This window comes from Astatotilapia calliptera, chromosome 22 (genome assembly GCF_964374335.1).
Source record: "Astatotilapia calliptera chromosome 22, fAstCal68.1, whole genome shotgun sequence".
Taxonomy (NCBI): domain Eukaryota; kingdom Metazoa; phylum Chordata; class Actinopteri; order Cichliformes; family Cichlidae; genus Astatotilapia; species Astatotilapia calliptera.
In genome coordinates, this window is record NC_137442.1 from 7,116,216 (window position 1) to 7,136,249 (window position 20,034).

A 20,034-nucleotide genomic window follows, 5' to 3' on the forward strand; every position below is an offset into this window, starting at 1 on the left:
AAGGAAGTTTTTACTCCCCACCGTCGCCCAGTGCTTGCTCAGAGGGAATTGTCAAATTATTGGGGTTTTGTGCCATCTAATACACAACTTATCGTATTGGGCACTCTAAATGTATTTTTAATCAATAAAAAGATCCAAAAAAGATTATATTGTGAATTCTGCGTGTTTTCATTGTCACACAAATGTATACATTTTCAGCTTAGACTGAACGTGTTTGTTTGTCATTCCTTTCAAATCAAAGATTTTAGTAGCAATTATTGTATTAAAACATTGCACAGGCGTTTTACTCTGATTACACAAACCTTATGTAGGAGTAGGTCACAGATAAGAGGTACTAATTTGTAAATTTGACCTCTGACCTCACAGAGATCAAATGTGACAGGATATTTGTGCTGTAATTTTCAGACTGTAAGGATTATTTGTATGTAAACTATAATTTCATATTAAGAATCCACATCAACACATTCTCACTCTCAAAGTGTAAAATGTTACACTATAGGTGACAAATCGTCAGTATGTTACGCTTTTGGCCACCCAACATGTCCCTGTGTTACTTGTTCGGAAAAATGAGGAAACATGAGAACCATTTCGAATCAATCTACACGTGTATGTTTATTTTACTGTAATTGCTTTGGAAAACACTATCTAACACGATTAGGTTATGATACGGGTTAGGATTAAGGTTAGGGTTATGGCTGGAATACACAGCTGGAACGTGTATTACACCGGGAGCGTCATTCTATTGGATGTCATCCACAATCCGGCGCGTATCAAATGGATGCGGAAGGTTACCTTTCACGTGTCTATGGGACACCTCGGAGCGCGACTAATGGTCGGTATGTTACACGTCGGGAATGAGAACGGGCTGTCCACATATATTGGTATGTCATCTACTAAATTTTGCCAATACAAACAATGGCAGTAATGAATTAATTCATCAATATAATAATTAATATATATAAATATAAAAACACATTTACAAAAAAAAATTATTCACTGTCTACTTTAGCAGAAGGTTTCTAGCTGAAGATAGTTTAACCAGCTGTTTTGCCAACACCTTCATCTTTATCATTTAGCATCATTTTAGAATATAATACATTACTGTAGATCAGGGGTCCCCAATCCCAGTCCGCGAGGGCCGGTGTCCCTGCAGGTTTCAGATCTCACCCTGGGTCAACACACCTGAATCACATGATTAGTTTGTTACCAGGCCTCTGGAGAACTTCAAGACGTGTTGAGAAGGTAATTTATCCATTTAAATCAGCTGTGGTGGATCAAGGACACATCTAAAACCTGCAGGAAACCAGCCCTCGCGGACTGGGATTGGGGACCCCTGCTGTAGCTCAAACAGCATATGAAGCATTTAAATTCAGACCAACCTTGTAACCGTATAACACCGATGGGGAACAATGTGTTCTGCAGAATACTCTTGATACTTTAAGAGCAATTTGCCAATAATACAGATTCATGTGTAGTAAGGTGGTTTCATTGCTACTTTTATTAAAGGAGTGCTTCTAAAAATTGAGGTGGTCATCTCCGCTTGCATTTCTGTAAAAGCCACAGCATGCCACCTTGGATGAGAATATGCATTCTTAACATTTTGCTGTCACAGTTTAGCTGTTTTCATTTCCACTGACACATCAGCTCCTAAGACCACAATACTACTACCAAAGTACTACAAGGATCCGGAAAAAAGGACAGAGGGGGGATATAAAATATACCAAATGTTTCTTGAATTGTTAGCACAAGTGTATATGTGTATGTATCTAGTCGAGTTTATATGCAGTAGTGCTCACTTGTTTTCTTTCATTTTATTACTTAACTGTATTTCATGTAAGTCATTGATATTAAATATTGATTTTACAGAGGGGTGGTAAGAGTTTGGTTTGAGATTTTCCTGTTAATATTTGGATATTTTTCTTGCATTAACAATTTTTTGATTAGAAAAGCAGAATAAAATGTGCAAATTAGCTTCATTTATAGTTTGTTATACTCCTTCCCTCTAATACAAATATTTCATTTCTAACTCTGAGTGTAAGTGCATAATTTAATAATAAGTGTTTCTGCTCACAAATGTCCACGAGCACAGACATGCACGCAAAAACTGCGTGACTCCTCGCTGGCTGTAACTCACCGCGCGTGTTCACCTGGAACGTCCTCTAAGAAGACGTGTGACCATTCTGATAGCCGTCTGTGTCTGCAGGTGAATGAGTGAAGCTACATAAACAGTTAAATTAGCATAGCTTACCAGCCGTAAACCCGACAACAACACAGTGGGTGAGGGTCGGAGGGGGGGTCGCTTGACATTCTAACTTTAAAGGAAGGATTTTAACAGTATTTGCTGTGGGTTAAAGCAGTGGACCAGCAGGCTACATGTTTGAATCCAAACAAGTTTCACTCAATCCCAACAACTGAGGATCGCCATTGTATAGCGGTCGCTAGGGTAACGTCACGTCGCCGTCATATCGGATGTGGGCGGGGCTTAGCGCTAGAATCCCTTTGATCCTTTCATGTCTTGTGTGACATCACCTTGGTAAAAGTCTATAAATAGAACCATTTGCACAGGGTTAGTCACAAGGTAAGTTTAGTAAGAGGGAGTAAGAGGCATTAATGTCTGAGACACAAACTCAGCAACTTACACAAAATTCAGAATCAAGTCCAGATTGTAAAAAAGTTATATCATTTGAAAATATGAATTCTGCCATTGAAACAACCGATGCGATTCAAAGCTGCGCCACTGAAGACGACTCTGAATGTAGTGTCGTCCCTGGCGTAAACATTTTACGGAGCGACGAGGGGAAATCGAAGCACTGTGTGTGCTGCCCTCAGTCATGCAACCAGCAACAGAATCCGGGGGATCCAGAGTCAGTTGATCTCCAGGAACCTCCGGTGTCAGAAGAACAGCTGCTCGTTAAAGAGCTAATAAATGCTGTTATTACACGTGCCTCCAAAGAGGCAAAGGTGTCGCCATCGGAAATGATTCAGCAGCGCCTCTTCACAGCTCTGTGGGCACAAGTTGAGCAAAAGCCTCTCAAAATCACACACAGGGGGATTAAAAAACTTGAAAAGGTGATTTTTAAAGACATAACAAAGCGGCTGGACATTAGCCCTGATCTCGTGATCATTGCGCTAGCCGTAGGTCAGCCGTACCTAGAGGTGATCATTTCCATATTTGAAGATCACCTCTTCCGTAAAAGCCTGCTGGCAAGGTTCTTCTCGTGGTGCGTTAGAGCCGAGGATGACGAGGACGAACAAACTAAAGCCATGTCTGAAACACGTTTAGAAGAATTTAGAAGTAATATATTTCGGATACTGGAGAAAAAATCATCATCTGGCATTAGTGTCAGCGATTATGATGATGATGAAGAAGAACATGTGAGCGCACTCATTGATGCTGTGCTCACACGAGCTGCAAATAAATCGCACTACAGACCTTCTAAAAAACTCCACAGGTATCTGTTAAAACACGTGTTGTCTGACAACAGGATCAAAGATCTGCATATACATGAAAAAAAACTGAAAGATCTGGACAGGGCCATTTACAAAGAGCTACGTCAGAAAACATTCTGTAAAGAAAAACATTTACTGATGTTACTGAACGACGAGGACCCAGTGTTGAGAAAACTGACGGTCGATATCATTAAAAATCACCTGATCGACACTATGCAGAATCCAGCCCTGTGTGATGCTGAAGAGGCTGAAAATTACAGGTTATCTGTAGAAGCCTGTATCAAGAAGGTGGTGACACGTGTCAATAAAAATGCCAGTTCACCTTCCTCTACTGAAAAAGTTGATGCCATCACCCAACGGCTGTTCATAAAACTCTGGCCTAGACTTAAAAAAATCAAAGTTGATAATGTGATGTTCATCAGTGATATGGTTTACAGCTCTTTAATACAGAAATGGAAAGAGCCAGATGTCATACTGACATTCATGGAATTAGACCATGAATATGCAGATGATATAATTATAAAGGTTTTCAAGGAGCATGCCATCACTGTATTGGAAAGTGAACATTTCATGACAAGCTTCTTTCTCTGTGCGGGTCATGCTGTATGGATCGCAGGCAGAAAATACTTGGTTACTGTTATGTAAGATCCTAAAAGTAGATTCTGTTCATCTGGACGTAGCATTTTCAGTTTCAATTTATTTAACATCTAATCGAGTCATTTTAAAAACCCTTGACCGGTCGAGGCAGATGGCCGTTCCTCACTGAGCCTGGTTCTGCCGGAGTTTTCTCCCTGTTAAAAGGAAGTTTTTACTCCCCACCGTCGCCTAGTGCTTGCTCAGAGGGAATTGTCAAATTATTGGGGTTTTGTTTTGTGCCATCTAATACACAACTTATCGTATTGGGCACTCTAAATGTATTTTTAATCAATAAAAAGATCCAAAAAAGATTATATTGTGAATTCTGCGTGTTTTCATTGTCACACAAATGTATACATTTTCAGCTTAGACTGAACGTGTTTGTTTGTCATTCCTTTCAAATCAAAGATTTTAGTAGCAATTATTGTATTAAAACATTGCACAGGCGTTTTACTCTGATTACACAAACCTTATGTAGGAGTAGGTCACAGATAAGAGGTACTAATTTGTAAATTTGACCTCTGACCTCACAGAGATCAAATGTGACAGGATATTTGTGCTGTAATTTTCAGACTGTAAGGATTATTTGTATGTAAACTATAATTTCATATTAAGAATCCACATCAACACATTCTCACTCTCAAAGTGTAAAATGTTACACTATAGGTGACAAATCGTCAGTATGTTACGCTTTTGGCCACCCAACATGTCCCTGTGTTACTTGTTCGGAAAAATGAGGAAACATGAGAACCATTTCGAATCAATCTACACGTGTATGTTTATTTTACTGTAATTGCTTTGGAAAACACTATCTAACACGATTAGGTTATGATACGGGTTAGGATTAAGGTTAGGGTTATGGCTGGAATACACAGCTGGAACGTGTATTACACCGGGAGCGTCATTCTATTGGATGTCATCCACAATCCGGCGCGTATCAAATAGATGCGGAAGGTTACCTTTCACGTGTCTATGGGACACCTCGGAGCGCGACTAATGGTCGGTATGTTACACGTCGGGAATGAGAACGGGCTGTCCACATATATTGGTATGTCATCTACTAAATTTTGCCAATACAAACAATGGCAGTAATGAATTAATTCATCAATATAATAATTAATATATATAAATATAAAAACACATTTACAAAAAAAAATTATTCACTGTCTACTTTAGCAGAAGGTTTCTAGCTGAAGATAGTTTAACCAGCTGTTTTGCCAACACCTTCATTTTTATCATTTAGCATCATTTTAGAATATAATACATTACTGTAGATCAGGGGTCCCCAATCCCAGTCCGCGAGGGCCGGTGTCCCTGCAGGTTTCAGATCTCACCCTGGGTCAACACACCTGAATCACATGATTAGTTTGTTACCAGGCCTCTGGAGAACTTCAAGACGTGTTGAGAAGGTAATTTATCCATTTAAATCAGCTGTGGTGGATCAAGGACACATCTAAAACCTGCAGGAAACCAGCCCTCGCGGACTGGGATTGGGGACCCCTGCTGTAGCTCAAACAGCATATGAAGCATTTAAATTCAGACCAACCTTGTAACCGTATAACACCGATGGGGAACAATGTGTTCTGCAGAATACTCTTGATACTTTAAGAGCAATTTGCCAATAATACAGATTCATGTGTAGTAAGGTGGTTTCATTGCTACTTTTATTAAAGGAGTGCTTCTAAAAATTGAGGTGGTCATCTCCGCTTGCATTTCTGTAAAAGCCACAGCATGCCACCTTGGATGAGAATATGCATTCTTAACATTTTGCTGTCACAGTTTAGCTGTTTTCATTTCCACTGACACATCAGCTCCTAAGACCACAATACTACTACCAAAGTACTACAAGGATCCGGAAACAAGGACAGAGGGGGGATATAAAATATACCAAATGTTTCTTGAATTGTTAGCACAAGTGTATATGTGTATGTATCTAGTCGAGTTTATATGCAGTAGTGCTCACTTGTTTTCTTTCATTTTATTACTTAACTGTATTTCATGTAAGTCATTGATATTAAATATTGATTTTACAGAGGGGTGGTAAGAGTTTGGTTTGAGATTTTCCTGTTAATATTTGGATATTTTTCTTGCATTAACAATTTTTTGATTAGAAAAGCAGAATAAAATGTGCAAATTAGCTTCATTTATAGTTTGTTATACTCCTTCCCTCTAATACAAATATTTCATTTCTAACTCTGAGTGTAAGTGCATAATTTAATAATAAGTGTTTCTGCTCACAAATGTCCACGAGCACAGACATGCACGCAAAAACTGCGTGACTCCTCGCTGGCTGTAACTCACCGCGCGTGTTCACCTGGAACGTCCTCTAAGAAGACGTGTGACCATTCTGATAGCCGTCTGTGTCTGCAGGTGAATGAGTGAAGCTACATAAACAGTTAAATTAGCATAGCTTACCAGCCGTAAACCCGACAACAACACAGTGGGTGAGGGTCGGAGGGGGGGTCGCTTGACATTCTAACTTTAAAGGAAGGATTTTAACAGTATTAGTGTAACACACTTAGAGACAGTGTGCGCACCGCGGATGACGTCAGTGCGCACACTGTGTCTGAGGAGGATGTGCGGAAGTGCTTCAGGAAGGTGAACGCACGCAAAGCTACTGGTCCGGACGGGATTCCCGGCCGCGTCCTCAAGTCATGCGCGGCTCAGCTGGCTGGAGTGTTCACGCACATCTTCAACCTTTCCCTCTCTCTGTCTGTAGTCCCAGCCTGCTTCAAAATGGCCACCATCGTCCCTGTACCCAAATCCTCCACCATCTCCTCATTGAACGACTGGCGACCTGTAGCCCTGACCCCCATCGTAAGCAAATGCTTCGAGAAGCTGGTCAGGGACTTCATCTGCTCTGCACTACCCGACTCACTGGACCCTCTACAGTTTGCATACCGCCACAACAGGTCCACTGATGATGCCATAGCCCTGACACTACACACTGCCCTGTCACACCTGGAGAAGAGAGACACGTATGTGAGGATGCTGTTTGTAGATTACAGCTCAGCATTCAATACCATCGTTCCCTCGAAGCTGGACAGGAAACTGCAGGATCTAGGACTGAGCAGCTCCCTCTGCAGCTGGATCCTTAGCTTCCTGTCTGACAGACGCCAGGTGGTCAGACTGGGCAGCATCACCTCATCCCCCATCACACTGAACACTGGTGCTCCACAGGGGTGTGTACTGAGCCCTCTCCTGTACTCACTCTACACCTACGACTGCACAGCCACTAACAGCTCCAACATCATTGTGAAGTTTGTGGACGACACTACAGTGGTGGGTCTTATCACCAACGGTGATGAGACGGCTTACAGGGAGGAGGTCAGCGCCCTGACCCACTGGTGTCAAGACAACCATCTCACCCTCAACGTCGCAAAGACAAAGGAGTTGATAGTGGACTTCCGGAGGTGCAGAGAAGTACACACCCCCATCACCATCAACGGCGCTGCTGTGGAGAGAGTGAGCAGCTTCCGGTTCCTTGGTGTACATCTGGCTGAGGATCTTACGTGGTCAGTACACACAAACAAAACAGTGAAGAAGGCGCAGCAGCGCCTCTTCTTTCTCAGGAGACTGAAAAGATTCGGCATGAGCCCCCGCATCCTCAGGACCTTCTATCACTGTGCCATTGAGAGCATCCTCACTGGATGCATCACCACCTGGTATGGCAACAGCACCGCCTACAACTGCAAAGCTCTCCAGCGAGTAGTGCGGTGCTCTGAACGGATAATTGGAGGTGAGCTTCCCTCCCTCCAAGACATCTACAGGAAGCGCTGCCTGAGGAAAGCGGGGAGGATCATCAAGGACTCCAGTCACCCCAGCCATAAACTGTTCAGACTGCTTCCATCAGGAAGGAGGTTCTGCAGCATCCGGTCCCGTACCAGCAGACTGAGAGACAGCTTTTTCCATCAGGCCATCAGACTGCTGAACACGTCATAGACACCTCAGCTTCACTACTGGAACTTCAACATTATGCACTCCACACTGTATATAAATGCCACTTGTTTTGCACATATTCAACTCTGTATATTTTATATATTTTATTATTATTATTATTATTATTATTATTATTATTATTATTTTACTATTTAATTTGTAAAAATGTGTATACACACACACACACACACACACACACACGTAGGAAAATATTTAGTATACACATCCAGAAATGCATACACTATTATATATTGTACATATATTTATTAGTGTCAGGTTGGCCATTCTTGTATTTTGCTCGTTTGTGTTGTTGTGTTTGCATATCTCTGTTGCTTGTGGGGCTCGCACACAAGAATTTCACTCGCATGTGCTGTGCCAGTGTGCCTGCACATGTGATGTGACAATAAAAGTGATTTGATTTGATTTGATGATCATTTCCATATTTGAAGATCACCTCTTCCCTAAAAAAAAGAAATCTACTGCCAAGGTTCTTCTCGTGGTGCGTTAGAGCCGAGGATGATGAAGACGCAGAAGCTAAAGCAATTTCTGAAACACGTTTAGAAGAATTTAAAAGTAATATATTTCCAATACTGGAGAAAAAAATCATCATCTGGCATTAGTGTCAGCGCACTCATTCACTGTAAAAAATCAAACTTGCTTACAGTCATTTCTTTCACAATTCAACAATAAAAGCTGAGTTGCCCCATAAACTCAAATACATTAAGGGTTTCAACTAATCCTTTAACGTTTTGGAGCAAAAGTTGGTCTCAGATGAACTTTATTGCTGGCAAAATGAATGAATTCAAGTTTTACATGAGTTGAAGCTGTTGGCGCCTTTCTGTGCCTGAGCACGCATGCGCATGTCATATTTTTGGATACTACGGGGTCTACGATGCACTTTTGCAAGGACTGAAAGCCACCTGGCCGTCTGCCTTAATGCGAACACGAGGCTTTTTACGCCAGGAGCTGGATGCAGCTAAGGTGTTCATCTCAACTTTCTGAAGGCAAGTACTGTTTCTTTTAATGTGCATTTATATGTGTTTACTACCTCATTTAAGATCCCCCCTAGACTGTTTTACTCAATCGTGCTGCTTGAATGCCCTCGTGAGCAACTTTAATGTTTTCCATCATGAAATAGTGCTTTAAAGTTTTCGTATAAAAATCGCCATGTCACAAAATAATGTAAATCCGACAAGCATCCCTTCCAAACAGGCGCGCTCATGTCTGACAAGCCTCCACGACACCCCCTACGTGTATTTCATGTAGGGGGTGTTCGCCATACCACCGAACGAAAGAAACCCGACAAAATAAGCTAGCTCGCTCATGGCAAACCCCCCACCGCTTTTTAAAATAAATAAATAATTTCGGGGGCCCCCGCTGCCATGTTGTTTAATTTGTTCAAATCATATTTAGCCAAAAAAATGTGGTTTAGTTTCTGTGTGAACGGGGTGGTGGAGTCCTCCACCGAGAACACTCACGTTAACTTTATCGAGTGGGGGAAAAAAAGTTAGCTTGTTTATATTATGCTAACATAGCTGTGTCGCTAGCGGTCACGTAGCACATCATTATATACCAGCTAGCCCAACTTCAGTAACCCTACAAACGTCACTGCTGTTTAGTTTCCTGTCTTCATTTATGCTGGAAGTGATAACAGCTGTAGGGTTTAATTTGTTTCCAAAACCCCGCAGTCAGGACATGCTATATTGTATTTAGATAGAAGCTAGCGAGCTAACTCCCTGCTAACTTCTAACTCCGTTAAATGTCATAAATTTCGTTTTCATGGGTGCCTGGATGTTAAACTCAATTGTTACACCTGGTAGAACAGAACGCTGATCATTTTATTAAAGATGAAAGACTTTAGACAGTTTTTCAACTCTCAGTAATGCCATAGTGATCGTTTGACATGTGAACCTGCAGCGGAGTTTAGGTCCAGACACGGCTAGTGACGTCAGACTGAACAACCGGATTGAACGAGGAGGACCCAGAATCCAGCCCTGTGTGAAGCTGAAGAGGCTGAAAATTACAGGTTATCTGTGGAAGCCTGCATCAAGAAGGTGGTGACACTTGTCATTAAAAATGCCAGTTCACCTTCCTCTACGGAAAAAGTTGATGCCATCACCCAACGGCTGTTCATAAAACTCTGGCCTAGACTTAAAAAGATCAAAGTTGATAATGTGATATGGTTTATAGCTCCTTAATACAGAAATGGAAAGAGCCAGATGTCATACATATTCATGGAATTAGACCATGAATATGCAGATGATGTAATTGTAAAGGTTTTCAAGGAGCATGCCATCACTGTATTGGAAAGTGAACATTTCATCACAAGCTTCTTTCTTCATGCTGTATGGATCGCAGGCAGAAAATACTTGGTTACTGTTGTGTAAGTCCCTAAAAGTAGATTTTGTTTATCTGGACGCAGGATTTTCAGTTTCAATTTATTTAAGTAATTATAATAAAGGTCAATCAAATGGACCAATATGGCAAGGCCATGATGATCCACTTGGTAAAATAAATCCGTTTGGCATCTTTCTTGGCCTTAAGACAACAATTCTGATGGCTAAAGATCCAAACGGGACACAAGAAAAAAACAAAACACGTGTTGTCTGACAACAGTATCAAAGATTTGCATATACATAAAAAAAACCTGAAAGATCTGGACCGGGCCATTTACAAAGAGCTACGTCAGAAAACATTCTGTAAAGAAAAACATTTACTGATGTTACTGAACAACGAGGACCCAGTGTTGAGAAAACTGACGGTCGATATCATTAAAAATCACCTGATCGACACTATGCAGAATCCAGCCCTGTGTGATGCTGAAGAGGCTGAAAATTACAGGTTATCTGTGGAAGCCTGTATCAAGAAGGTGGTGACACGTGTCAATAAAAATGCCAGTTCACCTTCCTCTACTGAAAAAGTTGATGCCATCACCCAACGGCTGTTCATAAAACTCTGGCCTAGACTTAAAAAGATCAAAGTTGATAATGTGATGTTCATCGGTGATTGTCAGGGTCCCTGAGCAGTTATGAATTATATTATTATTATTGTTATTGTATGTATATTTGGTGTTGCTTTCCTTCTCCCTGTGTGTGTGTGTGTGTGTGTGTGAGTGTGTGTGTGTGTGTGTGAGAGTGTGTGTGTATGTATATGTGTTTCAGTGGGTGCCTTCAGGCCTGGTGGGTGTGGCCCTGCTGATGGTCTGGCCACACCCGAAGCCACACACTTGCTGCTGGTCAGGCCTCGTCGGGGGAGCTACTTGGGAGAGTCTTGGAGCTCCCACCGACGCGGGATCATTTCGTGAGTCTCCACGTTAGTCAACAAAAACATTGCACAGGCGTTTTACTCTGATTACACAAACTTCATGTAGGAGTAGGTCACAGATAAGAGGTACTAATTTGTAAATTTGACCTCTGACCTCACAGAGATCAAATGTGACAGGATATTTGTACTGTAATTTTCAGACCATAAGGCGCACTCAAAATCCTTTAATTTTCTCAAAAACTGACAGTGCGCCTTATAATCCGGTGCGCCTTATGTATGAAGTTTAGGTCCAGACACGGCTAGTGACGTCAGACTGAACAACCGGATTGGTGTTAGAATTTACCATGTCAGCCAATCAAAAAAATGATATGGCAACATGCGGCACTTGGTTGTTTAGGGAGAAGGTGCAGTTTTAGGAGTGACACCCGCGACGGAAAGCAGCGAGCAAAAGAAAGAGAACGCAAGTTTTCATATGTGAGACATTAGTGATGTTTAGCGTTTTTGGAGGCTAGAGTTAGTGTGTAGTGTAGTTATTGTTTTGTATTGTGTCAGTTATACTGCTGAATGTCACATTTGCTCCAAAAAAGCCATCAAAAGCAGATTCTAGTGTAAACGCTGTTCCCACAGGGAAAACAGGACTGATACACCTCCTGTTGTCAGACCTGCAGGGTTTAGGCCTGTGCTGTTCTCTTCTGTCTTATACTGAACACAAACTTTTTTTTTCTTTTTTTCTTTTTTTTTTGGACCGGCACAAATAATTTGTGTGCCTTCTTATTTGCTGCAGAACACCTGATTGTTCTGTAAATAGATTTAGATGGTTATATAAAAAATGCCTGAGGCCTTGGCTGCATTTTTAGGTAAATAGTACCATATAACTTTGTTTGCAAAACTTGTGCATGAACCTGAAGTTCCCAAATTGATATAAAAAAAATTTTTTTTAGCAACACTAAATGCGTTTTTAAAACAAAATGTTAGGTTTCAAGTTTAGGAGAAAAGTTGCTTCAACTAAGTTATCCATCAGAACCTAAAAATCTAAATGCAGTGGGTTGCCTTGAGTTTAAGTTTTCGCAACAATTTTTTATTTTTGTATTTATTAATTTTACAGTGTTGATGCTGTGCTCACACGGGCTACAAAGAAATCGCACTACAAACCTTCTAAAAAAAACTCCACAGGTATCTTTGACGAAACACCTGTTGTCTGACGACACAATCAAAGATCTGCACATCAATGGAAAAAAATCTCGAAAGGGCCACCTAAACATAATATATAATGTTCTGACTGAGAGACGTTTTGAAAAAATTTAAACGTACAGCTCTGCTATCACTTCCAACATAAATGAAGACAGAAAACTAAACAGCAGTGACTTTTTGTTTTTTTTGTTTTTTGGGTTACTGAGGTTGGACTAGCTGGTACATAATGATGTACTACGAGATCACTAGCGATACAGCTATGTTAGCATAACATAAACACAGTGAAGCTGGAGGATGAAAGCTAACCTTTTTCCATTCGATAAAATTTATGTGAGGGTTCCCAAAGGTTAGGGACGAATTCAATCGCATGGCAGGATGCTGTTGCAGATTAAACAGCGCCTCTTCACAGCTCTGTGGGCACAAAATAGAAGTACTACAAGGACATAGGGAAAAGGGACAAAGAGGGGAGGGATATAAAATATTCCAAATGTTTCTTGAATTGTTAGCACAGTGTATATGTGTATGTATCTATCCATCGATTCACTTACGCCAGGGGTGGGCAAATCCAGGCCCCGAGGGCCGGTGTCCTGCAGGTTTTAGATCTCGCCTTGGGTCAACACACCTGAATCGCATGATTAGTTCGTTACCAGGCCTCTGGAGAACTTCAGGACATTTTCAGGAGCTAATTTAGCCATTTATATCAGCTGTGTTGGTTCAAGGACACATCTAAAACCTGCAGGGACACCGGCCCTCGAGGCCTGGAGTTGCCCACCCCTAACTTCCGCTTTTCCTTTTCAGGGTCGCAGGGGGTGCTGGAGCCTATGGCAGCTATCTCAGGGCGAGAGGCAGGGTACGCCCTGGACAGGTCGCTAGTCTGTCACAGGGCTAAACATTCGTACTCACATTCACTCATACCTATGGGCAATTTAGATTTTTCCAAAAACAATGGGCAATTAAGATTTTTCACGTGCCTCCAAAGACGCAAAGGTGTCGCCATCTGACATGATTCAGCAGCGCCTCTTCACAGCTCTGTGGTCACAAGTTGAGCAAAAGCCTCTCAAAATCACACACAGGGGGATTAAAAAACTTGAAAAGGTGATTTTTAAAGACATCAAAGCGGCTGGACATTAGCCCTGATCTCGTGATCATTGCGCTAGCCGTAGGTCAGCCGTACCTAGAGGTGATCATTTCCATATTTGAAGATCACCACTTCCGTTAAAAACCTGCTGGCAAGGTTCTTCTCGTGGTGCGTTAGAGCCGAGGATGACGAGGACAAAGAAACTAAAGCCATGTCTGAAACACGTTTAGAAGAATTTAAAAGTAATATATTTCCAATAGTGGAGGAAAAAATCATCATCTGGCATTGGTGTCAGCGATTATGATGATGATGAAGAGGAACATGTGAGCGCACTCATTGATGCTGTGCTCACACGTGTTGAAAATAATTCGCACTACAGACCTTCTAAAAAACTCCACAGGTACCTGTTAAAACACGTGTTGTAATTATAATAAAGGTCAATCAAATGGACCAATATGGCAAGGCCATGATGATCCACTTGGTAAAATAAATCCGCTTGGCATCTTTCTTGGCCTTAAGACAACAATTCTTATGGCTAAAGATCCAAACGGGACACACAAAAAAACACATGTTGTCTGACAACAGGATCAAAGATCTGCATATACATGTATATAAACTGAAAGATCTCGACCGGGCCATTTACCAAGAGCTACGTCAGAAAACATTCTGTAAAGAAAAACATTTACTGATGTTACTGAACGACGAGGACCCAGTGTTGAGAAAACTGACGGTCGATATCATTAAAAATCACCTGATCGACACTATGCAGAATCCAGCCCTGTGTGATGCTGAAGAGGCTGAAAATTACAGGTTATCTGTGGAAGCCTGCATCAAGAAGGTGGTGACACGTGTCAATAAAAATGCCAGTTCACCTTCCTCTACTGAAAAAGTTGATGCCATCACCCAACGGCTGTTCATAAAACTCTGGCCTAGACTTAAAAAGATCAAAGTTGATAATGTGATATTCATCAGTGATTGTCTGGGTCCCTGAGCAGTTATGAATTATATTATTATTATTATTATTATTATTGTATGTATATTTGGTGTTGCTGTCCTTCTCCCTGTTTGCGTGTGTGTGTATATGTGTTTCAGTGGGTGCCTTCAGGCCTGGTGGGTGTGGCCCTGCTGATGGTCTGGCCACACCCGAAGCCACACACCTGCTGCTGGTCAGGCCTCGTCGGGGGTGCTACTTAGGAGAGTCTTGGAGCTCCCACCGACGTGGGATCATTGCGTGAGTCTCCACGTTAGTCATCCATTTGAACTGAGTTAGTGTATGTATGCCCGCGGTTATGTGTCCTGACGGCTGCGTCTATTGTGTCCCCAGGAGAAGTGTGGAGCGCCAGACAGCAGCCAGCACGAGGAGTGCTGAGACACGGGAGCGGAGAGCACTGAGACACGGACTGGTCACGGAGAGACACGACACGGGAGTCAGGGGAAACCACGGGGATTTATTGTTGTTATTTCCACACACTGTAAATAAACGTACTGCTTGTACATAGAGCACCGCGCCTGGGTCCTCCTTCCCCACACCCCCCACGGTTTGCCATGCCAAACCGTGACAGTGATATGGTTTACAGCTCTTTAATACAGAAATGGAAGAGAAATTATTCACTGTCTACTTTAGCAGAAGGTTTTTAGCTGAAGATAGTTTAACCAGCTGTTTTGCCAACACCTTCATTTTTATCATTTAGCATCATTTTAGAATATAATACATTACTGTAGATCAGGGGTCCCCAATCCCAGTCCGCGAGGGCCGGTGTCCCTGCAGGTTTCAGATCTCACCCTGGGTCAACACACCTGAATCACATGATTAGTTTGTTACCAGGCCTCTGGAGAACTTCAAGACGTGTTGAGAAGGTAATTTATCCATTTAAATCAGCTGTGGTGGATCAAGGACACATCTAAAACCTGCAGGAAACCAGCCCTCGCGGACTGGGATTGGGGACCCCTGCTGTAGCTCAAACAGCATATGAAGCATTTAAATTCAGACCAACCTTGTAACCGTATAACACCGATGGGGAACAATGTGTTCTGCAGAATACTCTTGATACTTTAAGAGCAATTTGCCAATAATACAGATTCATGTGTAGTAAGGTGGTTTCATTGCTACTTTTATTAAAGGAGTGCTTCTAAAAATTGAGGTGGTCATCTCCGCTTGCATTTCTGTAAAAGCCACAGCATGCCACCTTGGATGAGAATATGCATTCTTAACATTTTGCTGTCACAGTTTAGCTGTTTTCATTTCCACTGACACATCAGCTCCTAAGACCACAATACTACTACCAAAGTACTACAAGGATCCGGAAAAAAGGACAGAGGGGGGATATAAAATATACCAAATGTTTCTTGAATTGTTAGCACAAGTGTATATGTGTATGTATCTAGTCGAGTTTATATGCAGTAGTGCTCACTTGTTTTCTTTCATTTTATTACTTAACTGTATTTCATGTAAGTCATTGATATTAAATATTGATTTTACAGAGGGGTGGTAAGAGTTTGGTTTGAGATTTTCCTGTTAATATTTGGATATTTTTCTTGCATTAACAATTTTTTGATTAGAAAAGCAGAATAAAATGTGCAAATTAGCTTCATTTATAGTTTGTTATACTCCTTCCCTCTAATACAAATATTTCATTTCTAACTCTGAGTGTAAGTGCATAATTTAATAATAAGTGTTTCTGCTCACAAATGTCCACGAGCACAGACATGCACGCAAAAACTGCGTGACTCCTCGCTGGCTGTAACTCACCGCGCGTGTTCACCTGGAACGTCCTCTAAGAAGACGTGTGACCATTCTGATAGCCGTCTGTGTCTGCAGGTGAATGAGTGAAGCTACATAAACAGTTAAATTAGCATAGCTTACCAGCCGTAAACCCGACAACAACACAGTGGGTGAGGGTCGGAGGGGGGGTCGCTTGACATTCTAACTTTAAAGGAAGGATTTTAACAGTATTTGCTGTGGGTTAAAGCAGTGGACCAGCAGGCTACATGTTTGAATCCAAACAAGTTTCACTCAATCCCAACAACTGAGGGTCGCCATTGTATAGCGGTCGCTAGGGTAACGTCACGTCGCCGTCATATCGGATGTGGGCGGGGCTTAGCGCTAGAATCCCTTTGATCCTTTCATGTCTTGTGTGACATCACCTTGGTAAAAGTCTATAAATAGAACCATTTGCACAGGGTTAGTCACAAGGTAAGTTTAGTAAGAGGGAGTAAGAGGCATTAATGTCTGAGACACAAACTCAGCAACTTACACAAAATTCAGAATCAAGTCCAGATTGTAAAAAAGTTATATCATTTGAAAATATGAATTCTGCCATTGAAACAACCGATGCGATTCAAAGCTGCGCCACTGAAGACGACTCTGAATGTAGTGTCGTCCCTGGCGTAAACATTTTACGGAGCGACGAGGGGAAATCGAAGCACTGTGTGTGCTACCCTCAGTCATGCAACCAGCAACAGAATCCGGGGGATCCAGAGTCAGTTGATCTCCAGGAACCTCCGGTGTCAGAAGAGCAGCTGCTCGTTAAAGAGCTAATAAATGCTGTTATTACACGTGCCTCCAAAGAGGCAAAGGTGTCGCCATCGGAAATGATTCAGCAGCGCCTCTTCACAGCTCTGTGGGCACAAGTTGAGCAAAAGCCTCTCAAAATCACACACAGGGGGATTAAAAAACTTGAAAAGGTGATTTTTAAAGACATAACAAAGCGGCTGGACATTAGCCCTGATCTCGTGATCATTGCGCTAGCCGTAGGTCAGCCGTACCTAGAGGTGATCATTTCCATATTTGAAGATCACCTCTTCCGTAAAAGCCTACTGGCAAGGTTCTTCTCGTGGTGCGTTAGAGCCGAGGATGACGAGGACGAACAAACTAAAGCCATGTCTGAAACACGTTTAGAAGAATTTAGAAGTAATATATTTCGGATACTGGAGAAAAAATCATCATCTGGCATTAGTGTCAGCGATTATGATGATGATGAAGAAGAACATGTGAGCGCACTCATTGATGCTGTGCTCACACGAGCTGCAAATAAATCGCACTACAGACCTTCTAAAAAACTCCACAGGTATCTGTTAAAACACGTGTTGTCTGACAACAGGATCAAAGATCTGCATATACATGAAAAAAAACTGAAAGATCTGGACAGGGCCATTTACCAAGAGCTACGTCAGAAAACATTCTGTAAAGAAAAACATTTACTGATGTTACTGAACGACGAGGACCCAGTGTTGAGAAAACTGACGGTCGATATCATTAAAAATCACCTGATCGACACTATGCAGAATCCAGCCCTGTGTGATGCTGAAGAGGCTGAAAATTACAGGTTATCTGTAGAAGCCTGTATCAAGAAGGTGGTGACACGTGTCAATAAAAATGCCAGTTCACCTTCCTCTACTGAAAAAGTTGATGCCATCACCCAACGGCTGTTCATAAAACTCTGGCCTAGACTTAAAAAGATCAAAGTTGATAATGTGATGTTCATCAGTGATATGGTTTACAGCTCTTTAATACACAAATGGAAAGAGCCAGATGTCATACTGACATTCATGGAATTAGACCATAAATATGCAGATGATATAATTGTAAAGCTTTTCAAGGAGCATGCCATCACTGTATTGGAAAGTGAACATTTCATGACAAGCTTCTTTCTCTGTGCGGGTCATGCTGTATGGATCGCAGGCAGAAAATACTTGGTTACTGTTATGTAAGACCCTAAAAGTAGATTCTGTTCATCTGGACGTAGCATTTTCAGTTTCAATTTATTTAACATCTAATCGAGTCATTTTAAAAACCCTTGACCGGTCGAGGCAGATGGCCGTTCCTCACTGAGCCTGGTTCTGCCGGAGTTTTCTCCCTGTTAAAAGGAAGTTTTTACTCCCCACCGTCGCCTAGTGCTTGCTCAGAGGGAATTGTCAAATTATTGGGGTTTTGTTTTGTGCCATCTAATACACAACTTATCGTATTGGGCACTCTAAATGTATTTTTAATCAATAAAAAGATCCAAAAAAGATTATATTGTGAATTCTGCGTGTTTTCATTGTCACACAAATGTATACATTTTCAGCTTAGACTGAACGTGTTTGTTTGTCATTCCTTTCAAATCAAAGATTTTAGTAGCAACTATTGTATTAAAACATTGCACAGGCGTTTTACTCTGATTACACAAACCTTATGTAGGAGTAGGTCACAGATAAGAGGTACTAATTTGTAAATTTGACCTCTGACCTCACAGAGATCAAATGTGACAGGATATTTGTGCTGTAATTTTCAGACTGTAAGGATTATTTGTATGTAAACTATAATTTCATATTAAGAATCCACATCAACACATTCTCACTCTCAAAGTGTAAAATGTTACACTATAGGTGACAAATCGTCAGTATGTTACGCTTTTGGCCACCCAACATGTCCCTGTGTTACTTGTTCGGAAAAATGAGGAAACATGAGAACCATTTCGAATCAATCTACACGTGTATGTTTATTTTACTGTAATTGCTTTGGAAAACACTATCTAACACGATTAGGTTATGATACGGGTTAGGATTAAGGTTAGGGTTATGGCTGGAATACACAGCTGGAACGTGTATTACACCGGGAGCGTCATTCTATTGGATGTCATCCACAATCCGGCGCGTATCAAATAGATGCGGAAGGTTACCTTTCACGTGTCTATGGGACACCTCGGAGCACGACTAATGGTCGGTATGTTACACGTCGGGAATGAGAACGGGCTGTCCACATATATTGGTATGTCATCTACTAAATTTTGCCAATACAAACAATGGCAGTAATGAATTAATTCATCAATATAATAATTAATATATATAAATATAAAAACACATTTACAAAAAAAAATTATTCACTGTCTACTTTAGCAGAAGGTTTCTAGCTGAAGATAGTTTAACCAGCTGTTTTGCCAACACCTTCATTTTTATCATTTAGCATCATTTTAGAATATAATACATTACTGTAGATCAGGGGTCCCCAATCCCAGTCCGCGAGGGCCGGTGTCCCTGCAGGTTTCAGATCTCACCCTGGGTCAACACACCTGAATCACATGATTAGTTTGTTACCAGGCCTCTGGAGAACTTCAAGACGTGTTGAGAAGGTAATTTATCCATTTAAATCAGCTGTGGTGGATCAAGGACACATCTAAAACCTGCAGGAAACCAGCCCTCGCGGACTGGGATTGGGGACCCCTGCTGTAGCTCAAACAGCATATGAAGCATTTAAATTCAGACCAACCTTGTAACCGTATAACACCGATGGGGAACAATGTGTTCTGCAGAATACTCTTGATACTTTAAGAGCAATTTGCCAATAATACAGATTCATGTGTAGTAAGGTGGTTTCATTGCTACTTTTATTAAAGGAGTGCTTCTAAAAATTGAGGTGGTCATCTCCGCTTGCATTTCTGTAAAAGCCACAGCATGCCACCTTGGATAAGAATATGCATTCTTAACATTTTGCTGTC

General features: G+C 41.5%; 1 long non-coding RNA gene across 2 annotated transcripts; it reads left to right on the forward strand.

Annotated features, from left to right (window-relative positions):
• Window positions 1-10,925: 10,925 nt before the first annotated feature.
• LOC145423740 (uncharacterized) lies at window positions 10,926-15,058 on the forward strand. 2 transcript variants are annotated; one of them, XR_013904780.1, is made up of 3 exons: window positions 10,926-11,325; window positions 13,279-14,789; window positions 14,883-15,058. It is a non-coding gene; the product is annotated as an uncharacterized LOC145423740 (long non-coding RNA). The 2 variants fall into 2 exon arrangements; XR_013904779.1 differs by having other exon boundaries at window positions 10,926-14,789.
• Window positions 15,059-20,034: the final 4,976 nt, after the last annotated feature.